General features: G+C 45.3%; 7 non-coding genes across 7 annotated transcripts; all 7 read left to right on the top strand.

The window, feature by feature from the left end:
- Nucleotides 1-1,796: 1,796 nt before the first annotated feature.
- TRNAH-GUG (transfer RNA histidin (anticodon GUG)) lies at nucleotides 1,797-1,868 on the top strand. The gene has a single exon. It is a non-coding gene; the product is annotated as a tRNA-His (tRNA).
- Nucleotides 1,869-4,730: 2,862 nt separating this feature from the next.
- Nucleotides 4,731-4,802, top strand: TRNAH-GUG (transfer RNA histidin (anticodon GUG)). The gene has a single exon. It is a non-coding gene; the product is annotated as a tRNA-His (tRNA).
- Nucleotides 4,803-7,673: 2,871 nt separating this feature from the next.
- On the top strand, nucleotides 7,674-7,745 carry TRNAH-GUG (transfer RNA histidin (anticodon GUG)). Its single transcript has one exon. It is a non-coding gene; the product is annotated as a tRNA-His (tRNA).
- A 7,389-nt stretch (nucleotides 7,746-15,134) lies between these two features.
- TRNAS-AGA (transfer RNA serine (anticodon AGA)) lies at nucleotides 15,135-15,216 on the top strand. Its single transcript has one exon. It is a non-coding gene; the product is annotated as a tRNA-Ser (tRNA).
- Nucleotides 15,217-16,504: 1,288 nt separating this feature from the next.
- TRNAH-GUG (transfer RNA histidin (anticodon GUG)) lies at nucleotides 16,505-16,576 on the top strand. Its single transcript has one exon. It is a non-coding gene; the product is annotated as a tRNA-His (tRNA).
- Nucleotides 16,577-18,075: 1,499 nt separating this feature from the next.
- On the top strand, nucleotides 18,076-18,156 carry TRNAS-AGA (transfer RNA serine (anticodon AGA)). The gene has a single exon. It is a non-coding gene; the product is annotated as a tRNA-Ser (tRNA).
- Nucleotides 18,157-19,445: 1,289 nt separating this feature from the next.
- On the top strand, nucleotides 19,446-19,517 carry TRNAH-GUG (transfer RNA histidin (anticodon GUG)). Its single transcript has one exon. It is a non-coding gene; the product is annotated as a tRNA-His (tRNA).
- The last annotated feature ends 8,122 nt before the right edge of the window (nucleotides 19,518-27,639 follow it).

Raw genomic sequence — 27,639 nt, 5'->3', positions numbered from 1 at the left:
TGAGTAAAACATCAGGTTTCTCTACAGCATTTGGTGAGACAAGTGGGCCTTCTTTTATCTTCCATAAATGTAATCTTTCCCGGACCCCTTTATTATATAGCTCTTCAAGGAAAAAATATAAAGCACTTACAAAGGAGCCTCAAATACTCAAAGATGGTAGACTTCTGTAATATGGGCCATATACTAAAAGCAGCACGAAAACAGAGTGCAATAGGGTCCAAAAAACTTGAGTGACCCATGGGAGTATGCATGCAAGCCTATGGTATTCCAAACTAGAGATATACGCATGCAATTTTTGTTTTTAGGAGAGAATGTGCCTGCTGAAAAATACATTATTTTTAAAAAGTGCATTGCAGAATATCAGGAATGTGCTGTGCGACACCTTGAAAACTTGCATACAGATTATGTGCACACGCCTTACAGTCAGTTGTTGTGGCCGCGTGGTTAAGGCGATGGACTAGAAATCCTTTGGGGTCTCCCCGCGCAGGTTCGAATCCTGCCGACAACGAGAATCTTTTTAACATCGGCTACAATTTCAGAAGTTAACCTTTAGTATTTCTTCCATGTCAGTTTTATAAATAGGTGGCTTATTTTGGTGTCACTATTGCCATATCACATATTTATTATCGCTCCCCCTTTCATATCTTTGCTATAACTCTCGTCCTTCATTAGCGCTGGTGCAAACGCTTCAAATTATTATACCCTGGCTCTCTCGGTCATACCTGTGCATGCATTTGAAACTTACTTTACCAATAAAAGAAGCAAATAGAGAAATAAAATAAAAGTGCTAGCTGGATTAGGCAAACACACTTCATAAAACTGCATTTTCTTTTCTATTCTCCCCCGTGTTACAAGCTTAACTGCTCCCTGTGTAATTTCTCTTAACCTACTGTTCCTGGAAGAGAATTTCATCTACAAGCTCTTTCTGTGTTTTTTCCTAGTCTTTTCTTTCCCTTTTCTTAGATTTGAACTGTTCCTTTACGTGCTCTATTTATGCGCCATTAATCGCATTTGAGCTCCTTGTACCTGCTGCTGTTTTCTCCACACCTCATACTGTCTTTTCCCTCTTTCTCTCTTTCTCTGCGGTTGGTGGCTACTTTCCAAAGCGTCTGATGCCCCAATGTTCCTTCGTCTTGTTGTCAGACGTGAATTTGAAAAGCAACAAAATTAACAAGCCTTTACCACTCACACATGGCAGGAGTTTATACTTTAATTCAATGAGCTAAGAAAAGTGTGTTGCGGGGCCCCTACGAGCCATGGTGCTTGCTTCATCATAATTAGGCATGCAGTCATTAGCCACAGCTCTGATTATGGGTCACTGAGGTCAGTTTCAATAATTCCTCAGAAACCTAACCATGCAGTCTCCCCTAACTGTGTAGTTATCTTGCTTTACTGCTGTTTGTGTGATTAGCTGGGAGGAGCTCACGGCAGCATCCTCCCAATAAAAGTGTAGATGGACCGTTCCTTAACTCTTTCTTGCTTCACATACAGATGGCTTGAGGAGGTACAGGGGAGATGCAGGTCTAATAAACAGAATAGAATATCTGCGCCAGGTGTGTTTCTCTGCATTGGTGTCCCATCACAGGCCCACCAGTGTATGTGTGATCTTTGACTCCTGCCAGTTCACAAGCAGGCGGCCAGGAAACGGTTTCAGCCTATCAACCACTGAGGAGATAAAGCCTTTGTATAAGGAATGAGGAAGCAATGAACACATTCAGCCTATCACAGGAGTAGCCCTGAGTGTTTCGAATTATAATTTCTTCATGTCACTGTATGTTATTGAGCCCAAGTAGCTCACCGTGATCGTATAGTGGTTAGTACTCTGCGTTGTGGACGCAGCAACCTCGGTTCGAATCCGAGTCACGGCATTGTGGTTGGCAATGTCACGGCAGTTGGGTTTTTCCTTTACAGAATTCCCAAATGTACCAGTTGTTTTTGTAAAATGTCTATTAAAAACAGATCCTTTTCAATATTTAAACGATCTAACGACAAATTATTTAAACACACATGATTATAAGATGTAGGTATACATGTACTTACTGACATAAATTATCGTTCTTGAACATTTTTGCGGTAAGGGGAGCGGAGCTCTCCCCCAGGCCAATCAGAATGCAGATGAATGCAGTTGCAGTTGAGTGACCTGTGTTGTGGCTGTCTACAGGGAATGCACATATGTAGCTGTCTCGCAGCCCAATCCAGACGTCAATTGAAGACAGGTTTTCATGCAAATAGAGCAGTAAGTGCAGAGAAATGCTCACTCTCTAAAAATGGCATTTTTACAATAGTAAGATTAAATCCAACCTCACCAGTAGATAGGATTTATCAATAAATAAATAAAGCTTCTCCTCTCTGATATGGAATTACCCCCCAAAAAGTATAAGGGAATACCCAATGCTAACCAATGAGAGGGGCAGACCTCACAGTAGTGAAAAATGTAATAGACTGTTTGATACTACTAGGACATACAAACTACCACAGTACATGTCTTAGCTTTTACTTACATAGCATGATGCCCCTAGGACTACTTAGGGCCTACCTTAGGGGTTACTGATATGTAATAAAATTGGAGTTTAAGGCTTGGCAAGTAGTTTTAAATGCCAAGTCGAAGTGGCAGTACACTGCAGCACAGGCACTGCAGTAGCAGGCTTGAGACAGGTTTGAAATGCTATTTCTTTGGGCGGCACAATCAGTCCCTGGGTATATGGTATACCACTTTACAAGGGGCTTTCAAGTAAATTAAATCTGTCAGTCAGGTATACTCCAATTATACACATGATTAGGGAAGAAGCACGTGCACTTCAGCACTGATTAGTAGCGATAAAGTGATCAGAGTCCTAAGGCCAACAAAAAGATACAGCAAAATGCGGAGGTGAAAAGCAATAAGGTGGGGTTGGGACCACCTTAAGAATGCAAGGTCTAACAAAAACGAACTAAGGATAACATGAGTAAAACATCAGGTTTCTCTACAGCATTTGGTGAGACAAGTGGGCCTTCTTTTATCTTCCATAAATGTAATCTTTCCCGGACCCCTTTATTATATAGCTCTTCAAGGAAAAAATATAAAGCACTTACAAAGGAGCCTCAAATACTCAAAGATGGTAGACTTCTGTAATATGGGCCATATACTAAAAGCAGCACGAAAACAGAGTGCAATAGGGTCTAAAAAACTTGAGTGACCCATGGGAGTATGCATGCAAGCCTATGGTATTCCAAACTAGAGATATACGCATGCAATTTTTGTTTTTAGGAGAGAATGTGCCTGCTGAAAAATACATTATTTTTAAAAAGTGCATTGCAGAATATCAGGAATGTGCTGTGCGACACCTTGAAAACTTGCATACAGATTATGTGCACACGCCTTACAGTCAGTTGTTGTGGCCGCGTGGTTAAGGCGATGGACTAGAAATCCATTGGGGTCTCCCCGCGCAGTTTCGAATCCTGCCGACAACGAGAATCTTTTTAACATCGGCTACAATTTCAGAAGTTAACCTTTAGTATTTCTTCCATGTCAGTTTTATAAATAGGTGGCTTATTTTGGTGTCACTATTGCCATATCACATATTTATTATCGCTCCCCCTTTCATATCTTTGCTATAACTCTCGTCCTTCATTAGCGCTGGTGCAAACGCTTCAAATTATTATACCCTGGCTCTCTCGGTCATACCTGTGCATGCACTTGAAACTTACTTTACCAATAAAAGAAGCAAATAGAGAAATAAAATAAAAGTGCTAGCTGGATTAGGCAAACACACTTCATAAAACTGCATTTTCTTTTCTATTCTCCCCCGTGTTACAAGCTTAACTGCTCCCTGTATAATTTCTCTTAACCTACTGTTCCTGGAAGAGAATTTCATCTACAAGCTCTTTCTGTGTTTTTTCCTAGTCTTTTCTTTCCCTTTTCTTAGATTTGAACTGTTCCTTTACATGCTCTATTTATGCGCCATTAATCGCATTTGAGCTCCTTGTACCTGCTGCTGTTTTCTCCACACCTCATACTGTCTTTTCCCTCTTTCTCTGCGGTTGGTGGCTACTTTCCAAAGCGTCTGATGCCCCAATGTTCCTTCGTCTTGTTGTCAGACGTGAATTTGAAAAGCAACAAAATTAACAAGCCTTTACCACTCACACATGGCAGGAGTTTATACTTTAATTCAATGAGCTAAGAAAAGTGTGTTGCGGGGCCCCTACGAGCCATGGTGCTTGCTTCATCATAATTAGGCATGCAGTCATTAGCCACAGCTCTGATTATGGGTCACTGAGGTCAGTTTCAATAATTCCTCAGAAACCTAACCATGCAGTCTCCCCTAACTGTGTAGTTATCTTGCTTTACTGCTGTTTGTGTGATTAGCTGGGAGGAGCTCACGGCAGCATCCTCCGAATAAAAGTGTAGATGGACCGTTCCTTAACTCTTTCTTGCTTCACATACAGATGGCTTGAGGAGGTACAGGGGAGATGCAGGTCTAATAAACAGAATAGAATATCTGCGCCAGGTGTGTTTCTCTGCATTGGTGTCCCATCACAGGCCCACCAGTGTATGTGTGATCTTTGACTCCTGCCAGTTCACAAGCAGGCGGCCAGGAAACGGTTTCAGCCTATCAACCACTGAGGAGATAAAGCCTTTGTATAAGGAATGAGGAAGCAATGAACACATTCAGCCTATCACAGGAGTAGCCCTGAGTGTTCCGAATTATAATTTCTTCATGTCACTGTACGTTATTGAGCCCAAGTAGCTCGCCGTGATCGTATAGTGGTTAGTACTCTGCGTTGTGGCCGCAGCAACCTCGGTTCGAATCCGAGTCACGGCATTGTGGTTGGCAATGTCACGGCAGTTGGGTTTTTCCTTTACAGAATTCCCAAATGTACCAGTTGTTTTTGTAAAATGTCTATTAAAAACAGATCCTTTTCAATATTTAAACGATCTAACGACAAATTATTTAAACAAACATGATTATAAGATGTAGGTATACATGTACTTACTGACATAAATTATCGTTCTTGAACATTTTTGCGGTAAGGGGAGCGGAGCTCTCCCCCAGGCCAATCAGAATGCAGATGAATGCAGTTGCAGTTGAGTGACCTGTGTTGTGGCTGTCTACAGGGAATGCACATATGTAGCTGTCTCGCAGCCCAATCCAGACGTCAATTGAAGACAGGTTTTCATGCAAATAGAGCAGTAAGTGCAGAGAAATGCTCACTCTCTAAAAATGGCATTTTTACAACAGTAAGATTAAATCCAACCTCACCAGTAGATAGGATTTATCAATAAATAAATAAAGCTTCTCCTCTCTGATATGGAATTACCCCCCAAAAAGTATAAGGGAATACCCAATGCTAACCAATGAGAGGGGCAGACCTCACAGTAGTGAAAAATGTAATAGACTGTTTGATACTACTAGGACATACAAACTACCACAGTACATGTCTTAGCTTTTACTTACATAGCATGATGCCCCTAGGACTACTTAGGGCCTACCTTAGGGGTTACTGATATGTAATAAAATTGGAGTTTAAGGCTTGGCAAGTAGTTTTAAATGCCAAGTCGAAGTGGCAGTACACTGCAGCACAGGCACTGCAGTAGCAGGCTTGAGACAGGTTTGAAATGCTATTTCTTTGGGCGGCACAATCAGTCCCTGGGTATATGGTATACCACTTTACAAGGGGCTTTCAAGTAAATTAAATCTGTCAGTCAGGTATACTCCAATTATACACATGATTAGGGAAGAAGCACGTGCACTTCAGCACTGATTAGTAGCGATAAAGTGATCAGAGTCCTAAGGCCAACAAAAAGATACAGCAAAATGCGGAGGTGAAAAGCAATAAGGTGGGGTTGGGACCACCTTAAGAATGCAAGGTCTAACAAAAACGAACTAAGGATAACATGAGTAAAACATCAGGTTTCTCTACAGCATTTGGTGAGACAAGTGGGCCTTCTTTTATCTTCCATAAATGTAATCTTTCCCGGACCCCTTTATTATATAGCTCTTCAAGGAAAAAATATAAAGCACTTACAAAGGAGCCTCAAATACTCAAAGATGGTAGACTTCTGTAATATGGGCCATATACTAAAAGCAGCACGAAAACAGAGTGCAATAGGGTCCAAAAAACTTGAGTGACCCATGGGAGTATGCATGCAAGCCTATGGTATTCCAAACTAGAGATATACGCATGCAAATTTTTGTTTTTAGGAGAGAATGTGCCTGCTGAAAAATACATTATTTTTAAAAAGTGCATTGCAGAATATCAGGAATGTGCTGTGCGACACCTTGAAAACTTGCATACAGATTATGTGCACACGCCTTACAGTCAGTTGTTGTGGCCGCGTGGTTAAGGCGATGGACTAGAAATCCATTGGGGTCTCCCCGCGCAGGTTCGAATCCTGCCGACAACGAGAATCTTTTTAACATCGGCTACAATTTCAGAAGTTAACCTTTAGTATTTCTTCCATGTCAGTTTTATAAATAGGTGGCTTATTTTGGTGTCACTATTGCCATATCACATATTTATTATCGCTCCCCCTTTCATATCTTTGCTATAACTCTCGTCCTTCATTAGCGCTGGTGCAAACGCTTCAAATTATTATACCCTGGCTCTCTCGGTCATACCTGTGCATGCCCTTGAAACTTACTTTACCAATAAAAGAAGCAAATAGAGAAATAAAATAAAAGTGCTAGCTGGATTAGGCAAACACACTTCATAAAACTGCATTTTCTTTTCTATTCTCCCCCGTGTTACAAGCTTAACTGCTCCCTGTGTAATTTCTCTTAACCTACTGTTCCTGGAAGAGAATTTCATCTACAAGCTCTTTCTGTGTTTTTTCCTAGTCTTTTCTTTCCCTTTTCTTAGATTTGAACTGTTCCTTTACGTGCTCTATTTATGCGCCATTAATCGCATTTGAGCTCCTTGTACCTGCTGCTGTTTTCTCCACACCTCATACTGTCTTTTCCCTCTTTCTCTCTTTCTCTGCGGTTGGTGGCTACTTTCCAAAGCGTCTGATGCCCCAATGTTCCTTCGTCTTGTTGTCAGACGTGAATTTGAAAAGCAACAAAATTAACAAGCCTTTACCACTCACACATGGCAGGAGTTTATACTTTAATTCAATGAGCTAAGAAAAGTGTGTTGCGGGGCCCCTACGAGCCATGGTGCTTGCTTCATCATAATTAGGCATGCAGTCATTAGCCACAGCTCTGATTATGGGTCACTGAGGTCAGTTTCAATAATTCCTCAGAAACCTAACCATGCAGTCTCCCCTAACTGTGTAGTTATCTTGCTTTACTGCTGTTTGTGTGATTAGCTGGGAGGAGCTCACGGCAGCATCCTCCCAATAAAAGTGTAGATGGACCGTTCCTTAACTCTTTCTTGCTTCACATACAGATGGCTTGAGGAGGTACAGGGGAGATGCAGGTCTAATAAACAGAATAGAATATCTGCGCCAGGTGTGTTTCTCTGCATTGGTGTCCCATCACAGGCCCACCAGTGTATGTGTGATCTTTGACTCCTGCCAGTTCACAAGCAGGCGGCCAGGAAACGGTTTCAGCCTATCAACCACTGAGGAGATAAAGCCTTTGTATAAGGAATGAGGAAGCAATGAACACATTCAGCCTATCACAGGAGTAGCCCTGAGTGTTCCGAATTATAATTTCTTCATGTCACTGTACGTTATTGAGCCCAAGTAGCTCGCCGTGATCGTATAGTGGTTAGTACTCTGCGTTGTGGCCGCAGCAACCTCGGTTCGAATCCGAGTCACGGCATTGTGGTTGGCAATGTCACGGCAGTTGGGTTTTTCCTTTACAGAATTCCCAAATGTACCAGTTGTTTTTGTAAAATGTCTATTAAAAACAGATCCTTTTCAATATTTAAACGATCTAACGACAAATTATTTAAACACACATGATTATAAGATGTAGGTATACATGTACTTACTGACATAAATTATCGTTCTTGAACATTTTTGCGGTAAGGGGAGCGGAGCTCTCCCCCAGGCCAATCAGAATGCAGATGAATGCAGTTGCAGTTGAGTGACCTGTGTTGTGGCTGTCTACAGGGAATGCACATATGTAGCTGTCTCGCAGCCCAATCCAGACGTCAATTGAAGACAGGTTTTCATGCAAATAGAGCAGTAAGTGCAGAGAAATGCTCACTCTCTAAAAATGGCATTTTTACAATAGTAAGATTAAATCCAACCTCACCAGTAGATAGGATTTATCAATAAATAAATAAAGCTTCTCCTCTCTGATATGGAATTACCCCCCAAAAAGTATAAGGGAATACCCAATGCTAACCAATGAGAGGGGCAGACCTCACAGTAGTGAAAAATGTAATAGACTGTTTGATACTACTAGGACATACAAACTACCACAGTACATGTCTTAGCTTTTACTTACATAGCATGATGCCCCTAGGACTACTTAGGGCCTACCTTAGGGGTTACTGATATGTAATAAAATTGGAGTTTAAGGCTTGGCAAGTAGTTTTAAATGCCAAGTCGAAGTGGCAGTACACTGCAGCACAGGCACTGCAGTAGCAGGCTTGAGACAGGTTTGAAATGCTATTTCTTTGGGCGGCACAATCAGTCCCTGGGTATATGGTATACCACTTTACAAGGGGCTTTCAAGTAAATTAAATCTGTCAGTCAGGTATACTCCAATTATACACATGATTAAGGAAGAAGCACGTGCACTTCAGCACTGATTAGTAGCGATAAAGTGATCAGAGTCCTAAGGCCAACAAAAAGATACACTAAAATGCGGAGGTGAAAAGCAATAAGGTGGGGTTGGGACCACCTTAAGAATGCAAGGTCTAACAAAAACGAACTAAGGATAACATGAGTAAAACATCAGGTTTCTCTACAGCATTTGGTGAGACAAGTGGGCCTTCTTTTATCTTCCATAAATGCAATCTTTCCCGGTCCCCTTTATTATATAGCTCTTCAAGGAAAAAATATAAAGCACTTACAAAGGAGCCTCAAATACTCAAAGATGGTAGACTTCTGTAATATGGGCCATATACTAAAAGCAGCACGAAAACAGAGTGCAATAGGGTCCAAAAAACTTGAGTGACCCATGAGAGTATGCATGGAAGCCTATGGTATTCCAAACTAGAGATATACGCATGCAATTTTTGTTTTTAGGAGAGAATGTGCCTGCTGAAAAAACATTATTTTTAAAAAGTGCATTGCAGAATATCAGGAATGTGCTGTGGGACACCTTGAAAACTTGCATACAGATTATGTGCACACGCCTTACAGTCAGTTGTTGTGGCTGAGTGGTTAAGGCGATGGACTAGAAATCCATTGGGGTCTCCCCATGCAGGTTCGAATCCTGCCGACTACGAAAATCTTTTTAACATCGGCTACAATTTCAGAAGTTAACCTTTAGTATTTCTTCCATGTCAGTTTTATAAATAGGTGGCTTATTTTGGTGTCACTATTGCCATATCACATATTTATTATCGCTCCCCCTTTCATATCTTTGCTATAACTCTCGTCCTTCATTAGCGCTGGTGCAAACGCTTCAAATTATTATACCCTGGCTCTCTCGGTCAGACCTGTGCATGCACTTGAAACTTACTTTACCAATAAAAGAAGCAAATAGAGAAATAAAATAAAAGTGCTAGCTGGATTAGGCAAACACACTTCATAAAACTGCATTTTCTTTTCTATTCTCCCCCGTGTTACAAGCTTAACTGCTCCCTGTGTAAATTCTCTTAACCTGCTGTCCCTGGAAGAGAATTTCATCTACAAGCTCTTTCTGTGTTTTTTCCTAGTCTTTTCTTTCCCTTTTCTTAGATTTGAACTGTTCCTTTACGTGCTCTATTTATGCGCCATTAATCTCATTTGAGCTCCTTGCACCTGCTGCTGTTTTCTCCACACCTCATACTGTCTTTTCCCTCTTTCTCTCTTTCTCTGCGGTTGGTGGCTACTTTCCAAAGCGTCTGATGCCCCAATGTTCCTTCGTCTTGTTGTCAGACGTGAATTTGAAAAGCAACAAAATTAACAAGCCTTTACCACTCACACATGGCAGGAGTTTATACTTTAATTCAATGAGCTAAGAAAAGTGTGTTGCGGGGCCCCTACGAGCCATGGTGCTTGCTTCATCATAATTAGGCATGCTGTCATTAGCCACAGCTCTGATTATGGGTCACTGAGGTCAGTTTCAATAATTCCTCAAAAACCTAACGATGCAGTCCCCCCTAACTGTGTAGTTATCTTGCTTTACTGCTGTTTGTGTGATTAGCTGGGAGGAGCTCACGGCAGCATCCTCCCAATAAAAGTGTAGATGGACCGTTCCTTAACTCTTTCTTGCTTCACATACAGATGGCTTGAGGAGGTACAGGGGAGATGCAGGTCTAATAAACAGAATAGAATATCTGCGCCAGGTGTGTTTCTCTGCATTGGTGTCCCATCACAGGCCCACCAGTGTATGTGTGATCTTTGACTCCTGCCAGTTCACAAGCAGGCGGCCAGGAAACGGTTTCAACCTATCACCCACTTAGGAGATAAAGCCTTTGTATAAGGAATGAGGAAGCAATGAACACATTCAGCCTATCACAGGAGTAGCCCTGAGTGTTCCGAATTATAATTTCTTCATGTCACTGTACGTTATTGAGCCCAAGTAGCTCGCCGTGATCGTATAGTGGTTAGTACTCTGCGTTGTGGCCGCAGCAACCTCGGTTCGAATCTGAGTCACGGCATTGTGGTTGGCAATCTCACGGCAGTTGGGTTTTTCCTTTACAGAATTCCTAAATGTACCAGTTGTTTTTGTAAAATGTCTATTAAAAACAGATCCTTTTCAATATTTAAACGATCTAACGACAAATTATTTAAACACACATGATTATAAGATGTAGGTATACTGTACTTACTGACATAAATTATCGTTCTTGAACATATTTGCGGTAAGGGGAGCGGAGCTCTCCCCCAGGCCAATCAGAATGCAGATGAATGCAGTTGCAGTTGAGTGACCTGTGTTGTGGCTGTCTACATCGAATGCACATATGTAGCTGTCTCGCAGCCCAATCCAGACGTCAATTGAAGACAGGTTTTCATGCAAATAGAGCAGTAAGTGCAGAGAAATGCTCACTCTCTAAAAATGGCATTTATACAATAGTAAGATTAAATCCAACCTCACCAGTAGATATGATTTATCAATAAAGAAATAAAGCTTCTCCTCTCTGATTTGGAATTACCCCCCAAAAAGTATAAGGGAATACCCAATGCTAACCTATGAGAGGGGCAGACCTCACAGTAGTGAAAAATGTAATAGACTGTTTGATACTACTAGGACATACAAACTACCACAGTACATGTCTTACCTTTTACTTACATAGCATGATGCCCTTAGGACTACTTAGGGCCTACCTTAGGGGTTACTGATATGTAATAAAATTGGAGTTTAAGGCTTGGCAAGTAGTTTTAAATGCCAAGTCGAAGTGGCAGTACACTGCAGCACAGGCACTGCAGTAGCAGGCTTGAGACAGGTTTGAAATGCTATTTCTTTGGGCGGCACAATCAGTCCCTGGGTATATGGTATACCACTTTACAAGGGGCTTTCAAGTAAATTAAATCTGTCAGTCAGGTATCCTCCAATTATACACATGATTAAGGAAGAAGCACGTGCACTTCAGCACTGATTAGTAGCGATAAAGTGATCAGAGTCCTAAGGCCAACAAAAAGATACAGCAAAATGCGGAGGTGAAAAGCAATAAGGTGGGGTTGGGACCACCTTAAGAATGCAAGGTCTAACAAAAACGAACTAAGGATAACATGAGTAAAACATCAGGTTTCTCTAGAGCATTTGGTGAGACAAGTGGGCCTTCTTTTATCTTCCATAAATGCAATCTTTCCCGGACCCCTTTATTATATAGCCCTTCAAGGAAAAAATATAAAGCACTTACAAAGGAGCCTCAAATACTCAAAGATGGTAGACTTCTGTAATATGGGCATATACTAAAAGCAGCACGAAAACAGAGTGCAATAGGGTCCAAAAAACTTGAGTGACCCATGGGAGTATGCATGCAAGCCTATGGTATTCCAAACTAGAGATATACGCATGCAATTTTTGTTTTTAGGAGAGAATGTGCCTGCTGAAAAATACATTATTTTTAAAAAGTGCATTGCAGAATATCAGGAATGTGCTGTGGGACACCTTGAAAACTTGCATACAGATTATGTGCACACGCCTTAGAGTCAGTTGTTGTGGCCGAGTGGTTAAGGCGATGGACTAGAAATCCATTGGGGTCTTCTCGCGCAGGTTCGAATCCTGCCGACAACGAGAATCTTTTTAACATCGGCTACAATTTCAGAAGTTAACCTTTAGTATTTCTTCCATGTCAGTTTTATAAATAGGTGGCTTATTTTGGTGTCACTATTTCACTATTGCCATATCACATATTTATTATCGCTCCCCCTTTCATATCTTTGCTATAACTCTCGTCCTTCATTAGCGCTGGTGCAAACGCTTCAAAATATTATACCCTGGCTCTCTCGGTCATACCTGTGTATGCACTTGAAACTTACTTTACCAATAAAAGAAGCAAATAGAGAAATAAAATAAAAGTGCTAGCTGGATTAGGCAAACACACTTCATAAAACTGCATTTTTTTTTCTATTCTCCCCCGTGTTACAAGCTTAACTGCTCCCTGTGTAATTTTTCTTAACCTGCTGTTCCTGGAAGAGAAGATCATCTACAAGCTCTTTCTGTGTTTTTTCCTAGTCTTTTCTTTCCCTTTTCTTAGATTTGTAACTGTTCCTTTACGTGCTCTATTTAGGCGCCATTAATCTCATTTGAGCTCCTTGTACCTGCTGCTGTTTTCTCCACACCTCATACTGTCTTTTCCCTCTTTCTCTCTTTCTCTGCGGTTGGTGGCTACTTTCCAAAGCGTCTGATGCCCCAATGTTCCTTCGTCTTGTTGTCAGACGTGAATTTGAAAAGCAACAAAATTAACAAGCCTTTACAACTCACACATGGCCGGAGTTTATACTTTAATTGAATGAGCTAAGAAAAGTGTGTTGCGGGGCCCCTACGAGCCATGGTGCTTGCTTCATCATAATTAGGCATGCAGTCATTAGCCACAGCTCTGATTATGGGTCACTGAGGTCAGTTTCAATAATTCCTCAAAAACCTAACCATGCAGTCCCCCCTAACTGTGTAGTTATCTTGCTTTACTGCTGTTTGTGTGATTAGCTGGGAGGAGCTCACGGCAGCATCCTCCCAATAAAAGTGTAGATGGACCGTTCCTTAACTCTTTCTTGCTTCACATACAGATGGCTTGAGGAGGTACAGGGGAGATGCAGGTCTAATAAACAGAATATGATATCTGCGCCAGGTGTGTTTCTCTGCATTGGTGTCCCATCACAGGCCCACCAGTGTATGTGTGATCTTTGACTCCTGCCAGTTCACAAGCAGGCGGCCAGGAAACGGTTTCAGCCTATCAACCACTGAGGAGATAACGCCTTTGTATAAGGAATGAGGAAGCAATGAACACATTCAGCCTATCACAGGAGTAGCCCTGAGTGTTCCGAATTATAATTTCTTCATGTCACTGTACGTTATTGAGCCCAAGTAGCTCGCTGTGATCGTATAGTGGTTAGTACTCTGCGGTGTGGCCGCAGCAACCTCGGTTCGAATCCGAGTCACGGCATTGTGGTTGGCAATGTCACGGCAGTTGGGTTTTTCCTTTACAGAATTCCCAAATGTACCAGTTGTTTTTGTAAAATGTCTATTAAAAACAGATCCTTTTCAATATTTAAACGATCTAACGACAAATTATTTAAACACTCATGATTATAAGATGTAGGTATACTGTACTTACTGACATAAATTATCGTTCTTGAACATATTTGCGGTAAGGGGAGCGGGGCGCTCCCCCAGGCCAATCAGAATGCAGACGAATGCAGTTGCAGTTGAGTGACCTGTGTTGTGGCTGTCTACAGGGAATGCACATATGTAGCTGTCTCGCAGCCCAATCCAGAAGTCAATTGAAGACAGGTTTTCATGCAAATAGAGCAGTAAGTGCAGAGAAATGCTCACTCTCTAAAAATGGCATTTATACAATAGTAAGATTAAATCCAACCTCACCAGTAGATAGGATTTATCAATAAATAAATAAAGCTTCTCCTCTCTGATATGGAATTACCCCCCAAAAAGTATAAGGGAATACCCAATGCTAACCTATGAGAGGGGCAGACCTCACAGTAGTGAAAAATGTAATAGACTGTTTGATACTACTAGGACATACAAACTACCACAGTACATGTCTTACCTTTTACTTACATAGCATGATGCCCCTAGGACTACCTAGGGCCTACCTTAGGGGTTACTGATATGTAATAAAATTGGAGTTTAAGGCTTGGCAAGTAGTTTTAAATGCCAAGTCGAAGTGGCAGTACACTGCAGCACAGGCACTGCAGTAGCAGGCTTGAGACAGGTTTGAAATGCTATTTCTTTGGGCGGCACAATCAGTCCCTGGGTATATGGTATACCACTCTACAAGGGGCTTTCAAGTAAATTAAATCTGTCAGTCAGGTATACTCCAATTATACACATGATTAAGGAAGAAGCATGTGCACTTCAGCACTGATTAGTAGCGATAAAGTGATCAGAGTCGTAAGGCCAACAAAAAGATACAGCAAAATGCAGAGGTGAAAAGCAAAAAGGTGGGGTTGGGACCACCTTAAGAATGCAAGGTCTAACAAAAACGAACTAAGGATAACATGAGTAAAACATCAGGTTTCTCTACAGCATTTGGATAGACAAGTGGGCCTTCTTTTATCTTCCATAAATGCAATCTTTCCCGGACCCCTTTATTATATAGCTCTTCAAGGAAAAAATATAAAGCACTTACAAAGGAGCCTCAAATACTCAAAGATGGTAGACTTCTGTAATATGGGCCATATACTAAAAGCAGCACGAAAACAGAGTGCAATAGGGTCCAAAAAACTTGAGTGACCCATGGGAGTATGCATGCAAGCCTATGGTATTCCAAACTAGAGATATACGCATTCAATTTTTGTTTTTAGGAGAGAATGTGCCTGCTGAAAAATACATTATTTTTAAAAAGTGCATTGCAGAATATCAGGAATTTGCTGTGGGACACCTTGAAAACTTGCATACAGATTATGTGCACACGCCTTACAATTAGTTGTTGTGGCCGAGTGGTTAAGGCGATGGACTAGAAATCCATTGGGGTCTCCCCGCGCAGGTTCGATTCCTGCCGGCAACGAGAATCTTTTTAACATCGGCTACAATTTCAGAAGTTAACCTTTAGTATTTCTTCCATGTCAGTTTTATAAATAGGTGGCTTATTTTGGTGTCACTATTGCCATATCACATATTTATTATCGCTCCCCCTTTCATATCTTTGCTATAACTCTCGTCCTTCACTAGCGCTGGTGCAAACGCTTCAAATTATTATACCCTGGCTCTCTCGGTCATACCTGTGCATGCACTTGAAACTTACTTTACCAATAAAAGAAGCAAATAGTGAAATAAAATAAAAGTGCTAGCTGGATTAGGCAAACACACTTCATAAAACTGCATTTTCTTTTCTATTCTCCCCCGTGTTACAAGCTTAACTGCTCCCTGTGTAATTTCTCTTAACCTGCTGTCCCTGGAAGAGAATTTCATCTACAAGCTCTTTCTGTGTTTTTTCCTAGTCTTTTCTTTCCCTTTTCTTAGATTTGAACTGTTCCTTTACGTGCTCTATTTAGGCGCCAATAATCTCATTTGAGCTCCTTGTACCTGCTGCTGTTTTCTCCACACCTCATACTGTCTTTTCCCTCTTTCTCTCTTTCTCTGCGGTTGGTGGCTACTTTCCAAAGCGTCTGATGCCCCAATGTTCCTTCGTCTTGTTGTCAGACGTGAATTTGAAAAGCAACAAAATTAACAAGCCTTTACCACTCACACATGGCAGGAGTTTATACTTTAATTCAATGAGCTAAGAAAAGTGTGTTGCGGGGCCCCTACGAGCCATGGTGCTTGCTTCATCATAATTAGGCATGCTGTCATTAGCCACAGCTCTGATTATGGGTCACTGAGGTCAGTTTCAAGAATTCCTCAAAAACCTAACCATGCAGTCCCCCCTAACTGTGTAGTTATCTTGCTTTACTGCTGTTTGTGTGATTAGCTGGGAGGAGCTCACAGCAGCATCCTCCCAATAAAAGTGTAGATGGACCGTTCCTTAACTCTTTCTTGCTTCACATACAGATGGCTTGAGGAGGTACAGGGGAGATGCAGGTCTAATAAACAGAATAGAATATCTGCGCCAGGTGTGTTTCTCTGCATTGGTGTCCCATCACAGGCCCACCAGTGTATGTGTGATCTTTGACTCCTGCCAGTTCACAAGCAGGCGGCCAGGAAACGGTTTCAGCCTATCAACCACTGAGGAGATAAAGCCTTTGTATAAGGAATGAGGAAGCAATGAACACATTCAGCCTATCACAGGAGTAGCCCTGATTGTTCCGAATTATAATTTCTTCATGTCACTGTACGTTATTGAGCCCAAGTAGCTCGCCGTGATTGTATAGTGGTTAGTACTCTGCGTTGTGGCCGCAGTAACCTCGGTTCGAATCCGAGTCACGGCATTGTGGTTTGCAATGTCACGGCTGTTGGGTTTTTCCTTTACAGAATTCCCAAAAGTGCCAGTTGTTTATGTAAAATGTCTATTAAAAACAGATCCTTTTCAATATTTAAACGATCTAACGACAAATTATTTAAACACGCATGATTATAAGATGTAGGTATACTGTACTTACTGACATAAATTATCGTTCTTGAACATATTTGCGGTAAGGGGAGCAGAGCTCTCCCCCAGGCCAATCAGAATGCAGATGAATGCAGTTGCAGTTGAGTGACCTGTGTTGTGGCTGTCTACAGGGAATGCACATATGTAGCTGTCTCGCAGCCCAATCCAGACGTCAATTGAAGACAGGTTTTCATGCAAATAGAGCAGTAAGTGCAGAGAAATGCTCACTCTCTAAAAATGGCATTTATACAATAGTAAGATTAAATCCAACCTCACCAGTAGATAGGATTTATCAATAAATAAAGAAAGCTTCTCCTCTCTGATATGGAATTACCCCCCAAAAAGTATAAGGGAATACCCAATGCTAACCTATGAGAGGGGCAGACCTCACAGTAGTGAAAAATGTAATAGACCGTTTGATACTACTAGGACATACAAACTACCACAGTACATGTCTTACCTTTTACTTACATAGCATGATGCCCCTAGGGCTACTTAGGGCCTACCTTAGGGGTTACTGATATGTAATAAAATTGGAGTTTAAGGCTTGGCAAGTAGTTTTAAATGCCAAGTCGAAGTGGCAGTACACTGCAGCACAGGCACTGCAGTAGCAGGCTTGAGACAGGTTTGAAATGCTATTTCTTTGGGCGGCACAATCAGTCCCTGGGTATATGGTATACCACTCTACAAGGGGCTTTCAAGTAAATTAAATCTGTCAGTCAGGTATACTCCAATTATACACATGATTAGGGAAGAAGCATGTGCACTTCAGCACTGATTAGTAGCGATAAAGTGATCAGAGTCCTAAGGCCAAAAAAAAGATACAGCAAAATGCAGAGGTGAAAAGCAATAAGGTGGGGTTGGGACCACCTTAAGAATGCAAGGTCTAACAAAAACGAACTAAGGATAACATGAGTAAAACATCAGGTTTCTCTACAGCATTTGGTGAGACAAGTGGGCCTTCTTTTATCTTCCATAAATGCAATCGTTCCCGGACCCCTTTATTATATAGCTCTTCAAGGAAAAAATATAAAGCACTTACAAAGGAGCCTCAAATACTCAAAGATGGTAGACTTCTGTAATATGGGCCATATACTAAAAGCAGCACGAAAACAGAGTGCAATAGGGTCCAAAAAACTTGAGTGACCCATGGGAGTATGCATGCAAGCCTATGGTATTCCAAACTAGAGATATACGCATGCAATTATTGTTTTTAGGAGAGAATGTGCCTGCTGAAAAATAAATTATTTTTAAAAAGTGCATTGCAGAATATCAGGAATTTTCTGTGGGACACCTTGAAAACTTGCATACAGCTTATGTGCACACGCCTTACAGTCAGTTGTTGTGGCCGAGTGGTTAGGCGATGGATTAGAAATCCATTGGGGTCTCCCCGCGCAGGTTCGAATCCTGCCGACAACAAGAATCTTTTTAACATCGACTACAATTTCAGAAGATAACCTTTAGTATTTCTTCCATGTCAGTTTTATAAATAGGTGGCTTATTTTGGTGTCACTATTGCCATATCACATATTTATTATCGCTCCCCCTTTCATATCTTTGCTATAACTCTCGTCCTTCATTAGCGCTGGTGCAAACGCTTCAAATTATTATACCCTGGCTCTCTCGGTCATACCTGTGCATGCACTTGAAACTTACTTTACCAATAATAGAAGCAAATAGAGAAATAAAATAAAAGTGCTAGCTGGATTAGGCAAACACACTTCATAAAACTGCATTTTCTTTTCTATTCTCCCCCGTGTTACAAGCTTAACTGCTCCCTGTGTAATTTCTCCTTACCTGCTGTTCCTGGAAGAGAATTTCATCTACAAGCTCTTTCTGTGTTTTTTCCTAGTCTTTTCTTTCCCTTTTCTTAGATTTGTAACTGTTCCTTTACGTGCTCTATTTAGGCGCCATTAATCTCATTTGAGCTCCTTGTACCTGCTGCTGTTTTCTCCACACCTCATACTGTCTTTTCCCTCTTTCTCTCTTTCTCTGCGGTTGGTGGCTACTTTCCAAAGCGTCTGATGCCCCAATGTTCCTTCGTCTTGTTGTCAGACGTGAATTTGAAAAGCAACAAAATTAACAAGCCTTTACCACTCACACATGGCAGAAGTTTATACTTTAATTCAATGAGCTAAGAAAAGTGTGTTGTGGGGCCCCTACGAGCCATGGTGCTTGCTTCATCATAATTAGGCATGGAGTCATTAGCCACAGCTCTGATTATGGGTCACTGAGGTCAGTTTCAATAATTCCTCAAAAACCTAACCATGCAGTCCCCCCTAACTGTGTAGTTATCTTGCTTTACTGCTGTTTGTGTGATTAGCTGGGAGGAGCTCACGGCAGCATCCTCCCAATAAAAGTGTAGATGGACCGTTCCTTAACTCTTTCTTGCTTCACATACAGATGGCTTGAGGAGGTACAGGGGAGATGCAGGTCTAATAAACAGAATAGAATATCTGCGCCAGGTGTGTTTCTCTGCATTGGTGTCCCATCACAGGCCCACCAGTGTATGTGTGATCTTTGACTCCTGCCAGTTCACAAGCAGGCGGCCAGGAAACGGTTTCAGCCTATCAACCACTGAGAAGATAAAGCCTTTGTATAAGGAATGAGGAAGCAATGAACACATTCAACCTATCACAGGAGTAGCCCTGAGCGTTCCGAATTATAATTTCTTCATGTCACTGTACTTTATTGAGCCCAAGTAGCTCGCCGTGATCGTATAGTGGTTAGTACTCTGCGTTGTGGCCGCAGCAACCTCGGTTCGAATCCGAGTCACGGCATTGTGGTTGGCAATGTCACGGCAGTTGGGTTTTTCCTTTACAGAATTCCGAAATGTACCCGTTTTTTTTGTAAAAATGTCTATTAAAAACAGATCCTTTTCAATATTTAAACGATCTAACGACAAATTATTTAAACACACATGATTATAAGATGTATGTATACTGTACTTACTGACATAAATTATCGTTCTTGAACATATGTACGGTAAGGGGAGCGGAGCTCTCCCCCAGGCCAATCAGAATGCAGATGAATGCAGTTGCAGTTGAGTGACCTGTGTTGTGGCTGTCTACAGGGAATGCACATATGTAGCTGTCACGCAGCCCAATCCAGACGTCAATTGAAGACAGGTTTTCATGCAAATAGAGCAGTAAGTGCAGAGAAATGCTCACTCTCTAAAAATGGCATTTATATAATTGTAAGATTAAATCCAACCTCACCAGTAGATAGGATTTATCAATAAATAAACAAAGCTTCTCCTCTCTGATATGGAATTACCCCCCAAAGAGTATAAGGGAATACCCAATGCTAACCTATGAGAGGGTCAGACCTCACAGTAGTGAAAAATGTAATAGACTGTTTGATACTACTAGGACATACAAACTACCACAGTACATGTCTTACCTTTTACTTACAAAGCATGATGCCCCTAGGACTACCTAGGGCCTACCTTAGGGGTTACTGATATGTAATACAATTGGAGTTTAAGGCTTGGCAAGTAGTTTTAAATGTCAAGTCGAAGTGGCAGTACACTGCAGCACAGGCACTGCAGTAGCAGGCTTGAGACAGGTTTGAAATGCTATTTCTTTGGGCGGCACAATCAGTCCCTGGGTATATGGTATACCACTTTACAAGGGGCTTTCAAGTAAATTAAATCTGTCAGTCAGGTATACTCCAATTATACACATGATTAAGAAAGAAGCACGTGCACTTCAGCACTGATTAGTAGTGATAAAGTGATCAGAGTCCTAAGGCCAACAAAAAGATACAGCAAAATGCAGAGGTGAAAAGCAATAAGGTGGGGTTGGGACCACCTTAAGAATGCAAGGTCTAACAAAAACGAACTAAGGATAACATGAGGGGGGGCGTGGCTTGGACGCCGATGGCGATGGTCGCCTGAGAGCTCGGCTCGGCTCCGGGACTGAGCCCGGGATTATCCTGTAAATCGGCGGCCGTGGGGCACCCTAATCCCCGCAAACCGTTGATCGGACCGATTGGGACCTGCCGAAGCACCTGGCACAACTCGAACATGAGTTGATCCGACGGAAAATCGAAGTTTGTGGATCCGCGGAGTGCGACCCAACATGGCGCCCGGACCTCTTTGTCCCCTTGGTCGGGACCATTAGACTGGAGGAGCATCGCTAGCTACAGCGCACCCTCCACCCTTTTATCTCCCTGTGATATGATGGTCCGGGTATCGATCTGATTGGACTCTGGCAACGGGGATCGCTCCTAGATGGTCGGGTGCCCTCACTATAGTGGACCTCGACCCACGGACGCCTGGCGGCCCTAGCCGCGGTGCCGACCCCCCGAGCCGCACTTGGCTGCATCTCCCCGATCGACTGACGTCCATGGGCAGCACGGCCCCTTGGCGCCACAAAGTCTCCGGTGGTGTTGGTGACCCTCGCTCCAGGTCCTCATCAGCCAAACGGGCCTGCCCGACCTGGCGCCGATTGTCTCCGCCTCCTCCTCAGTGCCCTCCGACGACGTGGTGGTGGCGCGGCCCGAAGCTGTGGAGGTCCAATAGGCCCTGGAGACGGAGATCGCTGGCCCTCGGCCCGAAGACCACCAACCGGGAGAGACATAGCCGACGCCCGCACTCGGTGGCGCCTCTACCTGACTCCCCACCGTGTGATTCCTGCGACATGGGGAAACGGAGGGGAGCCAAGGGGACTACCCCAGCCGCCTCAGACTCGGAGGCCCCGGACAAAGAGGAACATGGAGACCCGGAGAGTTCTGGTGGCGCACCATTGCAGCAACAATTTGACCATGTCTTGGAGGCGATCGTGACCACACGCTCGGCCCTCCAGCAGGACATTGCCCAGGTGGCGACAAGTCTGGGCCTCCTTAGAGCGGATCACGGCAAGCTCTCGGATAGGGTCAAGGAAGTGGAGGGCTCGATAAAAACCTTGGAGCCAGCACAGCGAACCCTGGCCGCGACAATGAAGGATGCCCTATCCCGGATTGATGCCCTGGAGCAGCGAGCGGAAGACGCGGAAGGCCGTAACAGGCGAAACAACATTCGAGTGGTGGGCCTGCCGGAGAAGATTGAAGATGGCGACATGGTGGCCTACTTGGAAGCCTGGCTCCGAGACACGGTGGCCCCGGAGGGTCTATCCTCCTTCTACACCCTGGAGCGAGCACATAGAGTCCCAGCGAGGCCACCGCAACAGGGCCGTGCCCCGCGACCGGTGGTGGCACGGTTATTGCACTTTCGGGACAGAGACCTCATCCTTAATGCCGCCAGACATAATGGCCCCTTCAAGGTGGCGAACAGCCAGGTGAACATCTTCCCGGACTACACCTATGAGACCCAACGCAGGCGGTTCTCATTCCTGGCGGTCAAGCGCGAGCTCCGGAGCGAGGGCATCCAATACTCGCTCCTGTTTCCTGCAAGGCTCCGCATAATTGTCGATGACAAGACTCAATTCTTTGATTCCCCGGAGGATGTCTGTAACTGGCTCGAACTCTATAGAGCCGGAAAAGATGGCTTTGGCTCCTCATCTCAGCTAGCAGTGGAGCCTGGACAGCGACGGCGGTCCAAAAGGATTCGGAGTCGCCGTGGCCGGTCAGGTGGACCCTCGACTGCGGAGACGTCGACGGAGCGGAAGGGAGTGTTGGAGGTGTTGTCTGCGCTGTCTGGCTCACGGGACGGTACCATTGAAGAGGAAGCGGACCCTGGTGACGAGGGGGTGCCAACGGACTCGGAGGAATCGGTGACCGATAGCGTCCACACGCCGGTGATCACACCGAAATCGGGTGAGGACCTTCTGGATGGACAGGGTTGACGGGGTGAGCTGCATCCATTTGGGTGGGGGCCCGCAGCGGGGGTGGCGGGGGCCGGTGATTGATCATGAATCCCGGGGAAGTGGAGGTGGGGTGCCATGCTCGTGCCCTGAGGGTTTCTTTTACTGTTTTGGGCTTGCTTTAGTCCTGGTAGCCCGAGCATCGAGGGCCCACTGCCAACGCCCAGCCCACACCTGGCCCTTAAGGCCTTCCTACGGTGGCGACCGCAGGATTAGTCGGGGATAGGGGGTTTTCTGGGGGTATGGTTTGGATGGGAACTAGATGGTGTTGTTTGGGTCCTGTTCTGGGGAGGGTGGGCAGGGTTTTGGGTCGAATCGGGGTTGTTGAGTTTTGGTTGGGGAAAATGGCCGCCATCAGCGCTGGGTCGATTGTTGCTCTTTCTTTGTTGGGACCCCGATGGGGAGACTTTGCACGAACAATGTGGGACAATGGCTGATGTTGCTAATGTGAAATGTATTACTTGGAACGTGCGGGGGCTTCACACCATGTCTAGGCGTCACAAAGTCCACGCTTATTTAGTGCGTAGAGGGGTACAAATAGCGCTGCTGCAGGAGACCCATCTGAACAAGGCGGAAGGGGCGGCGCTACAGCGTAGGTGGAGAGGGCAGGTCTTTTGTACTTCGTACTCCGCGTATGCCAGGGGGGCGCTAATTTGGATCAGAGCTGGGGTTCCCTTCCAGGTCACGAAATCAGTGGTGGATCCGGAGGGGCGCTACGTGGCCATTTCGGGCACTCTGGGGGGAGGGACCTAAACGTTTGCTGTGTTTACGCGCCCAATGTGGACCAGCTTGCCTTCCTTTCCAGGTTATCGGGCTCGTTGGCCCACTTCTTCTCCGGGCCCCTCCTGATCGGTGGGGATTTCAATTCAGTAGTAGATGTGGAGAATGACCGCTCACACCCCCCCCTCCCTGCCTCTCCGGTTCGCCGTGTGGCTAAAGGTCGTATGGACTGGCAGACACACTGGGGCCTGACGGATATCTGGAGGGCGCAACACCCCGACACTAGAGACTATTCCTACTTCTCAGGCCTGCACGAGTTACACGTCCGACTGGACGGATTTCTTGGCTCGACTGAATTGGTTTCAGCGGCGGTCCGGTCTGAATATTTGACCAGGACCATCTCAGATCATAACCCTCTCCTGCTGGACCTTCGCTGGTTTCCTGGGGTGCCTGCAGTGCCCACCTGGAAGTTGCGTCCCGAAATCCTAGAGGACAGTGTATTCAAAGCGGACCTAGGAGATAAGATTTCAGAATACTTCGCGTCCAACGGGGGCACTGCGAGTTCGAGGGCGCTGGAATGGGACGCTTTTAAGGTGGTGGTAAGGGGTTACTGCATCTCCAAAAAGGTAGGCATGAGGCGAGTTATCCTTGACGACTTAGATACAGCTGATCGGAAACTCCGTGAGTTGGAACTCCGCCGCCCCGGGCGCCCTGAACTCCAGGAACGCACGGCAGAGGCGAAGGAGGCGGTAGCGGCGGAGGTCGAACGGCTGCGCTGTTTCAACTACAAGGCCTATACTGTTAGGTCCCTCGCAGAGGGGGATAGATCGAGCGCATTGCTGGCATGGCTAGCTAACCCTACGCGCCAGACCTCTCTGACGACGTCCATGCGCACGGCGGACGGGACCGAAGTACACACTCAGCCTGAGATTCTGAGCTGTTACCTGCACTACTACGAACGTTTGTACCGCAGTCGTTCTGCCAGAGACCCTGACCTGCTCGATGATTATCTGCGACCCCTGGAGCTCCCAACAGTGGAGCCTGACGTAGCGAAAGCCCTGGGGTCCGACATAGAACTGGGGGAGATTCGCAGCGCCATTCAAAAGATGGCGAGGAATAAGACCCCGGGCCTGGACGGCCTTCCTGTTGAATTTTATGCAGCTTATGCTGATCTCCTAGCACCAAGGTTGCTGATAGTGTATAGAGAGGCGAAGCGGCTTGGTCGGCTCCCCGGCTCAATGTGCGAGGCCTTAGTGGTTCCCCTCCTCAAGCCGGGAAGGGACTCGTCCGATCCGGCGTCCTACCGTCCTTTATCAATGCTGACGGTCGATTATAAAATACTGAGCAGCATCTTGGCTTCGAGGTTGCTAGGTCACATGAGCTCCCTGGTACATGAGGACCAGGCTGGATTCATCCCCAGACGAAACACGACCATGAACATCCGTAGGTTGTTCCGCTTGCTGGGAGAACCGCTCGTGGACGCCCCATGCCCGGTGGTCCTATCGGTAGATTTGGAGAAGGCTTTTGACAGCCTGGAATGGGACTACCTGCGCACTGTGTTACTGCGATTCGGCCTCGGTGAGGGTTTCGTCAGATGGACCACGGTCCTATATGCCTGGGCATCGGCCAGGGTTCAGGCAGGCCCGCTGATCTCCTCACAATACCCGGTGGCGAGAGGCACGAGACAGGGTTGTTCATTATCCCCGCTTCTCTTTGCGTTAGCGGTGGAGCCACTGGCGCTGCTACTCCGATCGGGAGTCCATTATAATGGATTGTGGACACCTTCGGGCCCACACTACATCTCGCTGTACGCCGATGACCTGTTGCTCTTCCTTGAGGACCCGGTTGCTGCCCTGAATGGAGCTGCGACGGCGCTCACGGCGTTTGGGGAGGTCTCGGGCCTTCGGGTGAATTGGGCTAAGACCTGTCTTTTCCCGGTTCGCAAGGGCACACCTAGCCCTGATATCAGTAGAGAGATTAGGTGGGAACCTGACTGCTTTAAGTACCTGGGGGTGTACGTCTACCATGAACCATCTGATCTCCCGGATGGGAACATAGCTCGCAGCACTCGAGCGCTGCGGGGTAGCATGGACTTCTGGGCTGCTCTACCGCTTTCGGTGGCAGGGCGGATCGCTTTGCTCAAAATGGTGGCGCTCCCCCGGTTGCTGTATTATTTCCGGGCGCTACCGATCTGGGTCCCACCGGCCGCATTTCGACTGTTACGGTCAATGGTGGTCGGATTCCTCTGGGGTTCGGGCCGCCGAAGAGTGGCCCTCAAGACCCTGATGAGGCCGAAAGCTGAGGGTGGGCTTGCGGTGCCGGACTTTGAAAAGTACTACTTGGCGGCGCAGCTACAGACCCTCACCCAGGAGGTCGCCAGGGAATTCCGAGGCCCGGAGGACAGAAGAGGCACGGGGATGGCCAGGCATGTTCTCTCATTCATATCGCTGCGACAGCGTTTGGCCTTGCAGGACTTGACGCTTGAGGAGAAGACCATTCGCCTGTGTTGGAACCGAGTCCACGCCCGGGGCCAGTTGCGAACACCGTATGCACCCGAAATACCTTTGGGTATGCTGACGGCCCTGCCTCATGGCGGTGATTGGTCACGATTAGCGGACTGGGAGGACGCGGGCCTACAATTGGTGGGTGACCTCTAGAAGGACGGGGCGCTTTTGCCCTTTCAGGAGCTCATTGATCGCTTCGAGGTTCCTCGCGGCGACTTTCTTTTGCACTCGGCCCTGGTCCGAGCGATCCAGGCGCACTGGAAGCACGGGCAGGAGGAACCTCCTACGTCACCGGTGTGCCAATATGTCATGATGTCTGCGGGTACGGTGAAGGCGGTCACTTGCCTATACAGTAGACTGCTCAATGAGGGGTTGGCCCCCCTCACTACCTTAAGAACCCGTTGGGAGGAAGACATAGGTAAGGAGATCCCAGAGACGACCTGGTCCCAACTCGTGCGGCGAGCCTGGAATGGCACGCGCCACGCCCGCTTTCAATTGGTCCACTACTACGTACTCCATAGGGCATATTTGACCCCGGCGAAAATCCAACAGTATTTTGCCACAGGCTCCGCGGACTGCCCCAGATGCCAGGCGCCGGATGCAGACCTCCTCCACATGTTGTGGTCCTGCCCGGGATTGTCCTCCTACTGGCTGGAAGTGGGGAAGACCCTGGAGGAGGTAACGGGGAGATCCTTATCGGTTGATGCGGCAGTGGGACTCCTACACTGGTTTCCACATACCCCCAAAAACAAATTTACCAGTAAATTCATTGATTTGGGGCTTCTCCTTGCTAAACGAGAGGTGACCAGGAACTGGAAGGCACGGGTTGGTCCGACGGGGGCCCGATGGCACAGCGAACTCTTGAAATGGGCGGCGGGAGAAAGCACGCTGAGGTACCAGTTAGCTAGGAGACAACACAACGAGAAGGCGCAGGAGGCAGCGCTAGAATGGGAGACATTAGTGCAGGCCCTCAGGGATTATTGCGCCCCCAGCGATTCCGAAAGTGAGGAAGCAGCTCGCCCCGAGTCCCGATAGGCGATTGCACTTTACAGGTCTGTTGCTTTCCTCGTGGGTCCTCCCACAGATCCTATTACGGTTGTTGCCGTGCACTGGTGGCGGGGTTGGGCAGGGGTTAATTTGGTGCATAGTGTTTTGAGGGAGGGGTTTTTCTTTTGGTTTTGTAGGATTGTTTGGAAAAGCAGATGACGGACAGTGGATCATCCGGACCAGCTTCGACTCCCTGTTGAGTCCCCATTGGATATCGCCGCCCGACCATTGGATTGTGGGCTGAATGGCTGTGTAAGGGTTCATCCTCTGGGGGACGGAGGGTTGTATTCCACTGATTTTGATTGATCTATAATGCTGGTCAGATATGTAACAATTTACTAATTCCTGCAATAAAAATATATTTAAAAAAATATATTAAAAAAATAAAAATAAGGATAACATGAGTAAAACATCAGGTTTCTCTACAGCATTTGGTGGGACAAGTGGGCCTTCTTTTATCTTCCATAAATGCAATCTTTCCCGGACCCCTTTATTATATAGCTCTTCAAGGAAAAAATATAAAGCACTTACACAGGAGCCTCAAATACTCAAAGATGGTAGACTTCTGTAATATGGGCCATATACTAAAAGCAGCACGAAAACAGAGTGCAATAGGGTCCAAAAAACTTGAGTGACCCATGGGAGTATGCATGCAAGCCTATGGTATTCCAAACTAGAGATATACGCATGCAATTTTTGTTTTTAGGAGAGAATGTGCCTGCTGAAAAATACATTATTTTTAAAAAGTGCATTGCAGAATATCAGGAATTTGCTGTGGGACACCTTGAAAACTTGCATACAGATTATGTGCACACGCCTTACAATGT

This window comes from Lissotriton vulgaris, chromosome 1_1 (assembly GCF_964263255.1).
Source record: "Lissotriton vulgaris chromosome 1_1, aLisVul1.2, whole genome shotgun sequence".
NCBI classification, from domain to species: domain Eukaryota; kingdom Metazoa; phylum Chordata; class Amphibia; order Caudata; family Salamandridae; genus Lissotriton; species Lissotriton vulgaris.
The sequence above is the reverse complement of the archived record's forward strand: the minus strand, read 5'-3'. Positions and strand labels throughout refer to the sequence as shown.